The sequence below is a fragment of the Cyprinus carpio genome, chromosome B22, assembly GCF_018340385.1.
Source record: "Cyprinus carpio isolate SPL01 chromosome B22, ASM1834038v1, whole genome shotgun sequence".
Classification (NCBI taxonomy): domain Eukaryota; kingdom Metazoa; phylum Chordata; class Actinopteri; order Cypriniformes; family Cyprinidae; genus Cyprinus; species Cyprinus carpio.
In genome coordinates this window covers 4,934,073-4,951,544 of record NC_056618.1, presented here as the reverse complement: position 1 = coordinate 4,951,544, position 17,472 = coordinate 4,934,073, and the positions used below count along the sequence as shown (strand labels likewise).

Here is a 17,472-nt window from a genome sequence, read left to right as displayed (position 1 = left end):
TCCCTCCTGGTGGCTGCTTGTGTGAATTGTGTTACTGGAAAGAAGCTCCGGACTGAGTTCAATAAAGAGGGAAATTCATTGATTTTTATTGTTTTTTCCATCATTTCTATCACACGCATCCTGAGTGGAGAAATAAGCCCACACGAACATCGTTAAGTCAAAGATAAGTAAAAATAGAGACCTTTGATAGATGTTGTTTTCCTCACTGGAAGTCTGGTATGTCCCACCCTTTTGGCCTGGTCACATCTTCACTAGCTCACATTTGGTCCTGATCTTAACACTAATGACACAAAGAGAGAAGAAGCAACCTTTTCTACAGGAGCTTCATCTGTGTTTTATTAGTGCACCACATTCTCTCCTAGTCCTTCACAGCCACCAACATTTGCCGATTTTTAAAGATAGCGACAGTCATTCTTGTGTACAGACTCCCCATTTGTTTAACAATTTTCTTTAATGTACTTAAAAGGTGAGGAATAATCTTTTTTTTAAAATATGACTGATCTAATTAAGAATGTATTTTTCATTTTCTTTTTGACTAAACTGAGAGCTAAATGTCAGTGCTCACACAGTTCTGTTACAACTCAATTTAAGGACCACATGACACGATTTTAAAAGTTCCTTCACTTTGTTTATTGGGTGTGTAATAACAGTAACAATGGCGTTGTAATAATTACCGTATCTGTTTTCCCCGAGTCCCACGCTGAGCTGAACGTTACACAGACGATAAGCTTTTATCCCTGGCAACTACTACCTTTCAGATACAAACTCCTAAAGTTCTACATTTTTCTTCTTCACTGTACCAACTTTATGACCTGAAGTGCCAACATTCCCAAATACAGTTATTTCAGTGTTGGTTTTAGGTATTTTAGGCTACAGTGTATTTAGTGTGGGTATCTGAATGTTGTACACACGGAAGTCTGGGAGGAAAATGCACTGCAGCCTTCATAAGATAAAGCGTGCTGTACCAAGTCTAACCTTTGGGAGTCGTACGGCTCAGGAACAGTAGTTATTAATAAATCTTAAACACGGATTCTAAACAAAAAGCAGGGTTTGCTTTCTACATCCAATACACACAGCGTCTCCACAACATCGATACCATTACACTACAAACTCACTGAAGCCTCGTCTTCTCATTTGTTGTCACCCTTTCGAAATTAGCATCGTTACGCTACTATTTCACAATTGATTGACTCGACACATGCTGTCGTGAAAATAATATCTGGATTACTTCAGTCAAGGCCTAGGTTCACGCATTCTGGATCAGTTGTTCTCTGTTAGAATAGAATTAACATCACTTGACACGGATGAACTCTGACCTTTGTAACTTTGAAGAATGTACACAAACAGATACATACACACTAAAGAAACGACTTACAATCAATCATAGAAACGCCCCTGACTCATATAAACAATAAAATGTTGTAGGTGTGGTTGGTGCCCGTCCAGTGGGTTCATGTCTGTTACAATCACTTGTAATGACCTAAAACAAATTATTAAATTATAAATTTATCTGACCTACAACCAAAATCCCTGATGCTGTAATAAGTTACTTTTTTGTCAAGTACAGGTCCGTGCCTGAAGAGCGACTGCTAAATGACTGTAAATTCTGATTTTCTGAGTTCAATTCTGATGTCAATATATATTCTATTGGCTATTTTTTAAAATATCATGTTATTTTTAATTAGGAAGGTTATGAAGCTCTGAAGTTCTGCAAATCATTTGTAAATATACAACAAAGTTTGTTACAGTTTTGGAGCTTTTCCAGCAAAGCTCTGAACACTGCAGCAGTGTGTACGCGAATATGATTCTCTGAAATCAGACTCAGTCGTACCTCCTGTTTCTGTGGAGAGACTCATCTTTCCTCTCTTCTCTGACATACTTGCAGATGAACAGCTCAACACACGTGAGATCTTTGTGTCCCTTCTGGAAGACGATCAGCATGACTCATTCATGACCTGGGACATGACAAATGAGAGCAAGATCACGGGAGAGTTCCAGAGGAAGAAATGATGAATGAGAAAATAACTAGCTGCAGGATAGACGTTCTTGCAGTTATCAAGCAATCATAAAACATAAAAATAAAATATGCTCGAGCCCAAATCCATCACTCACAAACACACGTCATTATCTCATTTCAGTAATCACTAAAATAAATTTTGCTAATGATCGTCTCTTTAGAAATTATTCAATTAAATGCTTACATTTAATTACAGACTTGTAAAATGTTTTACAGATTTTTACAGACTTGTACAAGTTTTACCAACGTCGATCGTCTTTAAAACGGTTGTTTTTTAATATCTTCTCTGCTTCTCAGCGGTGTTTTGTTTCTTCTGTCGACAGACAGGTATAAGTTTTATAACTTTAACAAATCCCGCTTCATACAGCTCTGAAATGCGTTCATCATTCTCATAAATAAGTGTAATGGTTGAAAGTATTCAGACTTACCTTACTGCAGTAGTTCAGACGATCTTGTGGGCAGGAACAGAATCCAGAAGTCTTTAAAACACGTTCGGTTTGTGATCGCTGTTAAACACCTGTGCGATCTTTCACGATTGATGTTTGTCACCTGACACGACTTCATCTTGGAGAAAATCAAAGTCCAGTTAACAACAGATCTCGTGCAGCAGCGCCACCAACTAGGGACAGGAAGTGTGAACCACAAAACACACCTGCTTTCTCCTTCTTCTTCCTTCTAACAGCAGATCCCAAACTAAAACAGTGCACTAGCGCCACCTGCTGTTTCTTCATATTCTCCCTCTCAATCTTCTCCATTCACCTCCTTCTGCTACATTTGTGATTTTTCAATTTTTTTTTAAATAATAACAGACAAATCATGTACAAGAAAAGATGGATATGAGTTATTGTTTTTTTCCACTATTCGCGATCTTCCTTATCAACCTGATACTTTAACGGTAGATCGATAAACGAGCGAGTCATTAGCCAGTAAAATGGAATGACGGTTATTTTTAATTCCGCAAGCGCGCAGATCTCTACGGAAGACAGCTGAAAGCGCGTGCATATCAGAGGCGCTGTAAAGGAAAATATAACAAACAATGTGAAGTTTTTCAAGAGTTAAAACGAGTAGCCTAGTTAATATATATTTTAGTTCAATATTTGAATTTGAATCTATTGATAGGATATATTGTCAACCTTGACTGTTTTTGGTTAATTACAGTAGTTCCAAACAAAGATAACAGCAGGACAGTCGTGTTTTGTTACTGAATGATTCGTGTTTTTGAATTTTTAATCATTTGAGTCAATGATTCAGTGGTCTATTCATAAACACAGGCACTTGCTTCATTCTTGAATCAGCCGTGTGAACGAATCGTTTGAAGGCATGCTTCAATGACTCATTAATTAATACACTTGCTGCCACCTATTTGTATGTATGTATGTATGTATACTGCAAAAATACAAGTATATATAAGTATGTATACAGAATATGTGCAAAAATACAAGTATATATAAGAAATACCAAGCTCACAACATTATTGTACTGTCTGTGTCAAAGCATTTGAATGCCACTCCAGTCCCTTTTGTTTTCTTCTGCAGCGGAAAGATTTGGTTTTGTTGATACTGATTTAATTTGATTGTTAACAGCCCTATATTGTCTTATTATATTAAGTGAAATTATTAACAAAATGTAAGAATTTGATATGAAAGATGGTGCATGCATTTAATACGGTTAAGGAAAAATGCCCTTTAAATAGGGCAAAAATTACCTGGAAATCACATTATAAAATTAATTTGTGTATGCAGTATTAAGTCATATAAAAACGTCATTTCCCAATAACAAAATTGTGGCCAGTGAAAATGCTGAGTGGCTAGTAGATTTAGAAAACCACTAGACATAGTGGCTGGTTTCCAAAAAAGTTAATGTCAAGCACTGGCTACAACTGTCTGATAGTGAGCTAACGTTGCATATAAGATAAACAAAAACTACAACTATTTGAAAATCTGGAATTTGAGGGTGCCTAAAACTCAAAATACTGAGAAAATCACCTTTAAAGTTGTTCAAATGAATTCTTAGCAATGCATATTTTTAAGACTGGTTTTGTCGTCCAGGGTCAAATATGTTAGAACCGAAGTCTTAAGTCACTGGGGTATATTTTTAGCAATAGCCCAAAATACATTGTATGGGTCAAAATTATCGATTTTTTCTTTTATGCCAAAAATCATTAGGATATTCAGTAATTTTTGATTGGTAATATGCATTGCTAAGAATTCATTTGAACAACTTTAAAGGTGATTTTCTCAGTATTTTGAGTTTTAGGCACCCTCAAATTCCAGATTTTCAAATAGTTGTATCTCGGCCAAATATTGTCCGATCCTAATAAACCATACATCAATGGAAAGCTTATTTATTCAGATTTCAGATGATGTATAAATCTCTATTTCAACAAATCGACACTAAAGACTGGTTTTGTGGCCTGGGTCACATATCAGTAAATCAGTGGCCTACCCAACAATCATAAAAGAAAGAAGAAATATATCTTAACTTTGTTGTTGAAAAAGTCTTCCCTCTTTGCAAGAAATCTTCTAGTCAAGAAAGCCTAGCTGCCAGAGATCATATAATAGGCTAGTTTCTAGTTCAGTAGTGAAAATATCTTTAATATCTCACTTGTGATTATCTATAAATTAAAAAACAAGGACAATGTTTATTAAGGACATACAAAGGTATGTTTTTTGTTTTTTAAATTGTTGTGGTTTCCAACTTCCATATAATAATATTAGAATTCATAATTATTATGAGCGATGTTTGTAGGTCAAACTGACCATAGTTTAAATACAGTTCAGCAAAAGTCAGGCTATGAAACAGTAAATAATAAATACTACAACTAGCGAACAGAACATAATATAACAAGATTATGACTTTATGAATCCACAATACAAAAATACAAAAAAGTATGTAATCAGTGAAGCTGGCAGTGCCCTCTTTTGGTGATAATAATCACTAGACGATTGCTTCCATAACCAGCCAGCTACATTAGTCCGGCTTTTTACAGATCTGCTGGATGATGTGAAATGAACGTGGTGTAAAACGGGGGCATTTCCGAGGACAGGACACCAACAACCAGGACTGTCTCCAGAAAATGTGGACGGCTGGTTCCCTAAATTAAATAAAATAAAAACAATGAATAAATGAATAAAAGAAAGAAAGCCCAAAATGCAATCAATATGGCTTTTAAATGTAACAAAAATTATACAGTTATTCTTGATGCAAGAAAAATCAGCAGACAATAAAAACTGATAATAAAAGTTTAATACTCGGTAAAGCAAATATAAAACATAAGTAAAAGTGGAAACAAACCACACAGATCTAGATTTTTATGGACTTACAAGAAAACCAAATTATCTCCCGAAAATAAAACTGAAGAAACGGCCAACAGCAAACTTACAACAATATATTTTACATCTGCATTTTCTAACTACACTATAAGTGGAAGAATAAAAACAACAGTGAAGAACAATTGTAAAAATAATGCATTTCAGAACAACAGTTTGAACTTGTAAAAATCTTCTTTCTTTCATAAAAGCTTAAACTAAAAAAAAATTATACATACACATTATAAGAGAACTGAACATAAAATTGTTATACAACAGTGAAACTATCAGATCTTGTCCATCTTTGAGTTGATCTGGATCTCACAGATGAAACTGGTGATTCTGAACTTTATTTACTGTGAAAACTTTAGATGTTGTTTCTTTGTCCTGTATCTCACACTGGCTGGTTAGGACAGAATTTATTACTCAATGCATTAGAGTGTCACGTTTGGCGAGGTTGAAACCTAAGATTTGAAAGTGCTGGATCTATGATCTACTTACTGTGTTTGTTTTTCGTATGCTTACATAAAGTTGATGAATGACGGAAACTCTTCCCACATGCAGTGCAGTGATACGGTTTCTCTCCAGTGTGAATCCTCTCGTGTGATTTCAGGATTCCTGACTGACTGAATCTCTCGTTGCAGTATGAACACATGTAAGGTTTCTCTCCGGTGTGAATCCTCTCGTGTGATTTCAGAGTTTCTTTCTGATTAAATCTCTTGTTCCAGTGTGAACACATGTTTCTCTCCAGTGTGGATCCTCTCGTGCCGTTTCAAATGTGGAGCTGTAATAAATGTCTTCTCACACTTAAAGCACATGCTCTCGTTGTGATCTCTCACACCAATATGTTTCTTCTGATGTAGTTTTAAATTCTTCAGCCGTGAAAAACTCTTTGGTTTCCGTGCCTACGCCTGTGCCTTTTCTGCCATGCAGCGGAGAGCTTGCGATTCCTTTTGTTACTTGGCGGAAAATTCTCAAGAAATATTTGCTGGCCATTAATGCTTCAGAGGGCTCATGGCCTGATGCAAGAAAGCATGCTGTATTCCTACACAGCTTGGGTACCGAAGGCCAGCGGCTGTTTTACACCCTGCCTGATACGGGAACTACATTTGTACATGCAATGAAAGCGCTAGAGGATCATTTCATGCTGAAAGTTATACTAATATGGAGAGCGAAATGCTGCGGGACCAGCTGGTCGAGCGATCGTATGCCCCAGCAGTATGAGAAAAAGAGCATGACGTGTTCTGACGTAGCGAAACCTGTTGCTGATACTACACAGAAAGTAAATTGCATGTGTTATCAATGCAGAGCTAAAAATCACCTTGCTAATGCTGCCGATTGCCTTGCTGCCCATGCTAAATGCCATCTCTGTGGTAAGATTGGACATTTCTCTAAAGGCAAGGCAAGGCAAGTTTATTTATATAGCACATTTCGTACACAATGGCAATTCAAAGTGCTTTACATAAAAGAAAGTAAAATAATCATGAAAGAAAAATAATAATAATAATAATAATAATCACAAAAATAAAACAAGGAATTTAAAATGATTTAAAAACTGACTTAAAAAGAAATTAAGATAGTTAAAAATAGAAAATGATTTTATTTTAAAATTTTAAAATACAGTGCAATCAGTTCAGACATCGCACAGTGCTCATTCAATAAATGCACAGCTAAACATGAGTTTTGAGTCAAGATTTAAAAGTGACTAATGTTTTAGCACATCTGATCTCTTCTGGAAGCTGATTCCAACTACGGGCAGCATAATAACTAAAAGCAGACTCCCCTTGTTTTGTTTGAACCCTTGGTATTTCTAAATGACTCGATCCTAATGATCTGAGTGCTCTGTTAGGTTTATATTCAGTGAACATATGTAAAGTATGCCGTTCTTCGAAGGATGTTAGGGAAGTAGTCCCTGACACTGTTGTTCTCTTGACTGATGCTGTGAATACTCTGCAGACAATCTTTTTATGTTCGTGTTACAACATCAAATGGACTTTCAGTTGAGACTGAATTAGTCGTGGACACTGGCTCTTTTTTGCCATAAATGTTGCCTGAAGCCGTGTACAAATTACATTTTTCCCACTGCTCACTCATGGCTCCTAAAGTGAAACTAGTCACATACTTGAAAGAGGATATTCCGGTTGTTACGTCCTTCCTATACTTACGCTGATAATAGGAGTGAGCACGTATCTAACGCGTGCAAAAACAGAGTCCATGCATACTGACATAGATCCAAGCAGAGTGTCTTATTTTGTGTAAGTGAATAAAAAAACAAAGCCTCAATCTTTGACTCTCCTTCCTTCGTGGTCATAAAAATGTAGGCTTCATAAAGTTTACTCAATCTTTGGACACTTTTATCGCATTTAGCAACAGTGCATTCAGGCTATACATCTTTTTTTACCAGTATGTGTGTTTCCTGGGAATTGAACCCACAACCTTTTGCGCTGCTAACGCAATGCTCTACCACTGAGCCACAGGAACTCTAAAGTTAATATCTTATACACAGCACATCTCCACATACTGCACAATCCACATTCTTGCAATGAATCCAGCTTTCCACTAAGGCCTTTGCTGTAAGTTTAACTGGCCTTTTTTGCCTTTCAGATTCGTTAGCATTACAAAACTTGTTTTGTCACAGCGGATTCCTCCGCATTCACACACTGTTCATCCATATTACCACAATATCACATCAACCATACAGTTCAAAGAAATATTTAACTTTTGGCAACCAATGCATTGGATTAACGATAGTTTTGTGTGCACACATAGTAAATGGCCACTATTGTAATTGTTGCAACAATGTACCTTTTAATCCAGTGCCGATTAACAATCCAACGCGAATCCAACAGGAACAGCAAACAGAGTCCGATATCCACTTAAATCCATAGCCAACTGAGCTAAAAACGCTTGTTCAACGAAGAGCCGTCTCTGAAGTGAAATCCATGTAAAGTTATGCTCACAGTCCACCGGAAGCAAGGTTTTTGACTTAATGTTTCGTCTTTCCTATAAGCCGTTGTCGCTGATAACAGGAGTGAGCACATATTTAACGTGTGTGTAAAAACAGAGTCCATGCATACTGACGTAGATCCAAGCAGAGTGTCTTCATTTTGTGTAAGTGAATAAACAAAGCCTCAATCTTTGTCTCTCCTTCCTTCGTGGTCATAAACATGTAGGCTACACAAAGTTAATATCTTATACACAGCACATCTCCACATACTGCAAAATCCACATTCTTGCAAGTTACCCTTTAGCACGGTCAAAAACCGTGTGCTTCCCCATTATCAACGTCACCTGGCTCTTTACACAGGTGCTCTAATTATACCATGGTTTAGCGCCACACAGTGGACAACAATATTTCTACAATACAGAAAATGGCTCCTAGATGTTTACATGCAGATGTCTCACTGAATGATAAGGACACCTGCATGTCTGGACATCGTTAAAGGTGGCTCTGCTTTAATGGGACATTTAAGGGAAGTGAGAGGCACCCGAGTGTCACGTCAGACCATTCAAAAACATCAGCTAAACGACCTGCAAGGGTACCTGACCACACCACCAGGCACAGGAGTCAACATCAGGGAGCATTTGTGCTGGACGAGGAACCAGTGGGCCTCAGTGCTGTTCTCTGATGAAAGTCGATTCACCTTGAGCAGGAATGATGACCGCCAACGCTGTTGGAGACATCAAGGAGACTACTATGCATCAGCCACTGTTGTCTGGTGTTACAGTCTGGGCAGGTGTGTCTAGTCAATAAAGAACTGCCCTACACCTTATGAATGGTACTGTGACAAACCAGTACTACCTGAATAAGATCATTAATCCAGTCATTGTGCCTCTGCATGAGCAACACAGGCCTGATTTCATCTTCATGGATGACAATGGTCCAGCTCATCGAGGTCGCATCATCAAGGAACGGCTGCTGGAGGCTGGGGTGCTTCAAACTGAGTGGCCTGTACTTACTCCAGACCTGAATCCCATAGAAAACCTATGAGATCAGTGGAGTCGTGGTGTAGAGGGTTGTAACCCTGCACCCCAGAACCTCAATGACCTAAGGGCAGCCCTTCAAGACGAGTGCAATGCTATGCTGGCTCAGTGGTAGAGCATAAACCTGTGGCTCAGTGGTAGAGCATTGCGTTAGCAGCGCAAAAGGTTGTGGGTTCGATTCCCAGGGAACACACATACTGGTAAAAAAAAAAAAAAATTATAGCCTGAATGCACTGTAAGTAGCTTTGGATAAAAGCGTCTGCTAAATGCATAAATGTAAATATACAACAAGACTACATTTTTGAACATCATGAGACATCGTTGTCAAGCTGTAATTGATGCTCAAGGACACGACAAGTTATTGAGACATTAGCTTTTTTGTTGTGGTATTCCCACCACTGTTGATAGCTTTAGTTTTAATAAATAGTTTGAGATGAAGAAATCACCATTGCATGCTTCTACTTAAATGCGCTACTTTCATGATATAATATCACTGTAGCTTGAACTTTTTACATTTTCCATAAATTTCACCCGAAGTTTGAATATCCCTATTTTTTTGTGAGTAGTGTGTATATATATGATTGGTTTGTTTTTTCCTACTACAAACACTAAAATACTGAACTGCTTTATAACCTAATGGTTTTCAGCCTCATTATTGGAGGATGAAGAATAAACAGCAACCTGTTTGTTCTTCAGTGTGTTTGATTCTGCAGGGTTCTGGATCTTCATGTTCTCTCTGTCCTTCAATAAACTCTGTCTCTGCAGATTTCTCTTCTTCCTGATGCTCTGATGCTTGCACTTGTTAGCTGAAAAACACATACAATTAAAAGATACCAAATATAAACAATCTAGGAATTTAAAAAGTTGTAAATAATAAACACACAAATACATTTTACAAAATTGCTTTTAAGGTACACATAAATCACCAATGAATTTAATTTAACTTTGTTTTTTTTTTTTTTTTTTTTTGTATGGTGGTTTGTTTATCACAGACTAATGAATAAATGCTGTTTAGTTTTCGTCTTGTAATGTCACAATAACTGATCGTGTCTGGTCTTGACAGCAATAAAATGATCTTAATGTGTCAATGAACAGATCTGAAGTCATCAGTATAATGAATGAGGTGAAAACAGGATCTATTATCATGAAAATAAAGAGGATTTTTCATCAGCTGATATTAATATTGATGAGTCTCAGACTATAAAACACTCATTAAACAAGACATTCAGGATCAGCAGCAGATCATCACTTTATTCTGAGTGTTTGCTGATAGAAACTGATTATTCGCGTTAGGATATTTGTTGAAAGACTAAAAACTGCTCTATTAAAACATAATAGGATTATATAGTATATCCAGAAACTGACAAACTATAAAACCTTTAATAATAAAGAGCACTCAGTACCAGCATCATCATCACTCCAAACATCACAACAATCATAAACGAACATATAAAAACACAAATTCACTCAGATCTGAACATTTCCCCTCACATGCTCGTCGCCTGCTGTGATAACTGTTTTAGTCAGCAGAAGTAGAAACTAAACAAATCAGAAATTACCTCTTTGGATGTTGCTTAAATAAACGGTTAAGAGTGTTTTACAATAATGTAAACACGTGAAGTACCGCGATCTGCTCTCCTCACGAGACTCGACGCTGTTGTTGTGAGCGGGCGGGTGATGACGTCTTCGCCGCGACGCGAGGCGCAATCTTTTTTATTTTATTTTACTTCAGTTGGCATCCACAGTGTTGCATTACTGCCATCTGCTGTAGGCTATCACTTTAACTTACTATATCTTAATTAAATTCGTCCTTCCAGTCCAGTCCTCCTTATATTTAACAAATATCTCTGTCATTGCTGCACAAAAAGGACGCCGATACAAACTATCAACTCTGAAGTCTTTGCCTTCGATGCAGATGCGCTCATCGTTTTGTCTCACTGTGAATACAGTATGTACAACAACAGTAAACTAATTACTAAAGCTGCAAGATATAACGCAAAGGAAAATTATGATCGTATTATAACAAGCTATCTTAATATATAACGCATAGATAAAAGTATGATAAATAATTACATCACATCGCCGCCACCTTCTCTTGTCTAAAGGAAATTACGTTAATGTATATTTACCTCTGATTGTTCAACACAGTAAAACTCCTTTCACCAGTGAGAAACCTTTCAGCACGCGCAGTGCTCCAGGCTGCAGCTACCCCTGTCTCGGTTCCCTCGCTCCGCGCGCACTCAGAAAGTTTTACAAACAATTCGGTCTCGTGCTGCTCTGCGTCCTCTCGTGCTGCCTGCATTCACTGGAGATTCGCGCTATTATTATTTAATTTATGAAATCATACATTCAGTACTAAGGGAACTGTCTCAGCTAGAGTTGTTTTATTGAGAAAGTGGTTTATTAAGAAAGACACCACACTTTATTGTATTTGTTTTATTGAGAAAGTGGTGTATTAAGTAAAACAGAACACTTGTTGTTTTAAGCATTTATTAAGAAATGGTTTATAAGATGTATAATCAAGAGCAGATAGAGATGACACATGTATTATTGAGAGCGCTGAAGAGAAAAGAAGCTGGGCATTACCTCAGCGGCTGTGTTTCAGATCAAGTGTAAAGGACAGCAGAGCAAAGAATCCCGAAGAAGAAAAATGAGAAGATGCAAGCCTTTTATAAAGAACTTCTGAGGGGATTTCCAGTATGATGTCAGAAGACACTGGATCCACCTGCTGTCTATAAAAGACTGAAGTGATGATGAAATCAGATGCTGCTTCCAGACCTGAAGAGCTCTCCGGCTCCAGAACCATCGCTGATATTGCCTTGAGCAGAGAACTTACTCAGATTTATACTTTATTTAATACTTCTACAGTAGTTGTAGAATATTTACTAATTGTAATAAATAAACTGGCTTGTAGTGTATAACACAAGTCTGCCTCCCCTGGCATTGATTTATAGCTAAGAACAGACCACGGAGAAGTCTTCTGTGACCGGTTTTGTGAAGATGAACTCAGATGATTATGAGATAGAACAGATTTGACTTACTTTACCTCCCTGAGAATAAATAAAATAAGGTCGAAGGTGTAGGAGATTTAGCACAATTTATATCTTAAACATCTCTAAATAATACAGTTTTTTTTACCTTTTAAACTTTGCCTTGATATGAGCTTCTCACATATCTGCAGCAGAGAAACAAAACAAGCATGACCATCCGGGGACTTTTGGCATACTTTTTTCAGCATACTATGCTTTGGGACACACTTATTCTAATCTCACATAATATTTAGGATGGATAGTGAGAACATTGAGACGCAGGGATTGTCATTAAGACCACAGCTGACACACAATTTCTTTATGTCTGTGAGTAATTATACCAACTGTTACTACTGTTGACATACATAATAATGTGGTCTAAGTTTAAATGTTAAAAAAAGAAATGCATTTTAAGACATCTTGCCATACCAAAATGGACTATTTCTGTAGAATGACCCTTAACCCTTGTTGTGCTGAAATCACAGTGTTTCTGCTTTGTTTGTTGTAATGAGAGCATTTGTGATTGTTAGAAACAGACAGACACAGAGCTAACTTAATATAGAATTAAATAGAATAACAATGTGTAGAAAATGTAAGAGAGATCATGGAAATGTTTTAAGTAACATGGAAATTTCACACATTGTAGATCTGCTTTATATCTTTTGATACATTTAAGTGCTGCACTTGACAATCACATTTAAACATCTGAATCATTATGAATGAGTTTAATGCAAATATTATTAAACTGAAGAGCCAGACAGACTCATCTGAGCTTCTTCCTCCTCTGTTCCTGCTTTACATTAAACACAATGATCATCTGCTTGAATACTAAAGCAACATTAATCATTCAATATCATGTTTCTAACACACATGCTGCATTATTTCATTGTAAAGTCTGAGTCTCTTCACCTGTATGGATCACATTTACACATTTATCACACATTTATTTCTCCTCATAGACACAGTAGTGAAGCTCTTCTGTGGATCTTCAGCTGATGTTTACTGCTCCTCTCAAGACCACTTCACTTTATGATATACAGCATTTATCAGCTTTTGGTGATGGATCTGTATCTACACTGTAAGGTGGAACAGAAGAGAAGATAATCAGAGTTCAGTGGAACAAAAAAACAAATTAGTTACTATATTTCAATCAGTTTTATTTTTTTTATAATTTTTCTTTGTTTTTTGAGTAAAAAGTTGCATTAAAATCCAGTAATCAGATTAATTACTGACTATACCTGATTTTGAATATGCATTTATAAAACAGTATTTGTGTTTTAAATATAATACATTTATAACATGAATTCCATTCTGTTTGTGTCTCTATTGAGTCAATATAAAGAGAAACACATACTAATGAGTGTACACCAAATATAATAAATGACAAGGAATAAATACAAATGTGATTTTGTCTTAAAACAAAAAGCTTTCAGTTAAATGTTGCACTAGTTAAAGCTGTTTGTCTTCTAGTTTAAACATGTTTGTATTGGTCTCAGTAAATAAGTGAAATTATTGCACAGCTAGCTGGAATACTGGATTCTGATTGGTCAGTCGTGTCATTCTGAGGTGTGTTATTCATTAGGTGTGTTGTCATTAGCAGCAGAATAACACACAGTCATACGGTATTTGAGTCGGGCGTTTCTTTGACTTCTCTCGTATCACAGCACCGCGCTCTCACTCGTTTCATTCAAACACAACTGCTATTAGCTTGTGCCTCAGTTACTGACTGTATTTACCCTCAAACCAAACCGCAGGAGATTCCTGTTAATAGTAGACTTGAGGAGACATTGTTCAAAGTGTGTCTTTGTTGTTAAAGTTGTTGCTAACTGACGAGAAGTGTTTAGCTGAATCTAAATTGTGTCTAATTCTTCACTTCTGTGTCAAGAAAGCATATAATAAGTGTGATAATGCACATGCAGCCGGATGTTATCACAGAATAAGTCTCTTCAGGAGGACACAAGTCCTGATCACCCTGTCGGGTTTATTCTGTGATAACAAGCGGCTGGAGGTACATTATCTCTTACAGAAAGTAAGTGTAAAGTAATGTGACGTGTTGATTGTCAAAGTAAAAAAACACAAGAGACAGAGACATTGATCATGTGATGCTGGACGACTGTGAGCTGAAGCTGAATCTGCTCTGATTTTACCAGCGTTTTCCTACAATCTGAACAAATCTATTTCAAACTGTAATGATTCACTATTACTGATGTCATTAATAAAGCAGCTGTTGCTGTATAAAGCTGTGACAGTGTGCTTTTCTTCTCTTTCCTCCTTTGTGTTCAACATTTTTATCAACTTTACATTTCATTCTGACACAAACCCTTTGAAATAAAGCTTGATGATAATTTGATAAACTCTTTTTAAAAATATCTGAAAGGATATATTTGTTCATATATCAGAGGTAAATGAATCTCTTTAATATCACAAAGTGAAGTTTACTCACCTCAGTTTCACAGTTTGAGTCTCGTAGCACATCAATGAGCTTCTGCTTTGAGTCTCCCAATCTTATTGTGTCTCAGATCAAGCTGTTTTTAGAAACTGCAGAGCTTTTGTGTTTCGTCAAAGACTGAGTTAAAGAAGAAACATCTGTGATGCCACAGTAATAAAGACTAGAAAGAGACAAACAGAGGAAGAGAGATCATCTTACAAACAAATCATTAAGATGAAGAATCTTTCACAAATATAATGTGAACACATTCATCATGAGATATTTGAGTATAAAGTGTTTTGTTTAACTCTTATGTGCTGTTCGTTTGGGGAGGACACTCGAGCTGTTTGGGGTCTCCAGAGAACACAGCCAACAAAAGGATATTTTTGTTACAAAAACAAATAATAATAATATATATATAATTTTTTAAATGTAATTTTACTTAAAATTCTACATGTAGTTTAAGGATTTGTTATATTTTTTTTACATTTATAGGGACCAAAAAGGCAATTGTGGTAATCATTCGGCAATTGTGGTGGATTTATTGATTTTATTTGATAAATTAAGAAGATAAAGTACTGATTTTATCATTTCCTCATTCATTTCAATGTGGGTCTCCAGAGAGTGACTGTTTTTTCACACTAAAATTAAGAAGGGTATGTATTGATTTAATTTTTCTATTTGTAGAGCTACCAAGTGTTGACAACCGTACAAAGTCTCATTCCATTTAGATAAATGGAACTTTTTTATTTTTTTTTCTGCAAACATAATTTTGGGTCTCAAAAGACCTTGAACAGCACATAAGAGTTAAACAAAGTGATTTTCATCATTTTGATTCTTGTATGTGAATGTTACTGACCTCAATCTCTCCAGTTTACAGCGTGAATCCTTCAGTACGTCACATAAGTAATTCACTCCTGTGTTTTTTATTTGATTCCAGCTCAGGTCCAGTTCTCTCAGGTGTGATGGGTTTGATTTCAGAGCTGAAGTCAGGATGAGACACTGTTTCTCTGTAATACTGCATCCCCACAGACTGAAGACAGAAAGAGAAAACACGTTATGTTCATGTGTGAGTAATTCATCATGTGTTAACACCATACAGTGCAATAATTAAAACACTGCCAAAAACCTTATTATATGACCATAAACAAAAGCCCACAGACTGAAGACAGATGACACAAAGTAGATTAAGATATAGGATCAACTACAGAACTACTTAAAAATAACATAAACGGTGAAAACTGAGTTTAATTTTGAGAAATCAAGAAAATTCTGTTTCTGAATTACAATTTATCTAAATACCTTTTAAGAGTATTTTATCATCATTTTTTTTTTTTTTTTTGCAATTGTCATTTTTTACTTGCACTGTAAGTCTGAGGGAATGTGATCTCAAAAAAAGAAAGTATGTCAGATTTAATTTGGTCCATTAATGAACTGGATTGCTGTGATTTTTTTATTGCTGTGATCTCCGGTGATTCTGACAGATAGTTCCTGCTCCATCATCAGAGGAGAGAAGAGATGATGTTGTGAGGAGAAGGAAAGTTATTCAGATGAAAGATCAGGAGGACACATCAATTAGAAATACATGATGTGCACAGATAAATCATTTCAGCACTGCAATATTCCATAAAAATAATAACTGTCAACTTTAATTTCATGGTGACTTTTTAATATGATTTTAAGTAGGTTCTGTAGTTGATCCTATATCTTAATCTACTTTGTTAATCCTTTTTCTTCTGTTTTTGTTATATTGGGTCAGTCGTGGACTAATGAGAGAGTCGGGCTTGTAACCTGAAGGTGGTGGGTTCGAGCTTCAGGTCCAGCAGGGATTGTAGGTGGAGAGAGTGAATATCCAGCGCTCTCTTCTACCTTCAATACCACGACTGAGATGAGACCCTCGAGCAAGAACTGAACCCCTAATTGCTCCGGTAGTGTGTTCACTACTGTGTGTGTGTGTGTGTGTGTGTGTTAAATGCAGAGCACAAGTTCAGAGTATGGGACACTAGACTTGGCCACACATCATCACATCCTTTCATTTCCTTTTCCTGAAAGTAAACAGTAATCTTTAATCTCAGTGTAACTGCTGTAGAGTGTAATGATACTAACTCTAGTTTCTCCAGCTTGAATTGTGTGTTCATCAGTAGAGATCACTGAGGTTTTTCACACTCCAGAGTCTCCTAGTAGTTCATTCCTGCCCTCAGGTCCAGTTCTCTCAGGGTGTGATGGGTTTGATTTCAGAGCTGAAGTCAGGATGAGACACCTGTTTCTCTGTAATCCTGCAATAACTCAGACTGAAGACAGAAAGAGAAAACACAATGAATCAGACACGTTATGTTCATGTGTGAGTAATTCATCATGAGTAAACACCATACAGTGCAATAATAAAAATTTTTAAAAAGTAACATTTCCAAAACCTTACATTTACATTACATTTAGTCATTTAGCAGATGCTTTTATCCAAAGTGACTTACAAATGAAGACAACTGAAGCAATCAGAATCAACAAAAGAACAATGATACGCAAGTGCTAGAACAAGTCTCAGTTAGCTTAAGTGACTCACAAATGAGGACAAATATATTATATAGATATATATATATATATATATATATGATATCTATATCATATTCTATATATATATATATATATATGTTTGATGTTATTTCACAATAATGTCAAACAAGTTTAAATTGTAGCCTACATAGTTTG

At 36.3% G+C, this 17,472-nt stretch overlaps 1 protein-coding gene and 3 long non-coding RNA genes across 5 annotated transcripts in view; 1 reads left to right on the top strand and 3 right to left on the bottom strand.

Annotated features, from left to right (window-relative positions):
- The window catches only part of LOC122141526, an 81,833-nt gene extending 70,258 nt beyond the window's left edge, over positions 1-11,575 (bottom strand). Inside the window, exons 1-2 of the long non-coding RNA XR_006157875.1 lie at positions 11,439-11,575; positions 9,991-10,115 (exon numbers count right to left, since the gene is read on the bottom strand). This is a non-coding gene — a long non-coding RNA (uncharacterized LOC122141526). The remainder of the gene's footprint in view (positions 1-9,990; positions 10,116-11,438) is intronic.
- The window catches only part of LOC109084161 (NACHT, LRR and PYD domains-containing protein 12-like), a 941,455-nt gene that overhangs the window by 367,347 nt on the left and 556,636 nt on the right, over positions 1-17,472 (top strand).
- Positions 1-17,472, bottom strand: part of LOC109078434 — a 376,314-nt gene that overhangs the window by 77,712 nt on the left and 281,130 nt on the right. The gene's annotated exons all lie outside the window — the stretch shown is intronic.
- Positions 13,049-15,009, bottom strand: LOC122141523. The gene is made up of 2 exons (XR_006157871.1): positions 14,782-15,009; positions 13,049-13,414 (listed from the first exon to the last, which is right to left on the bottom strand). It is a non-coding gene; the product is annotated as an uncharacterized LOC122141523 (long non-coding RNA).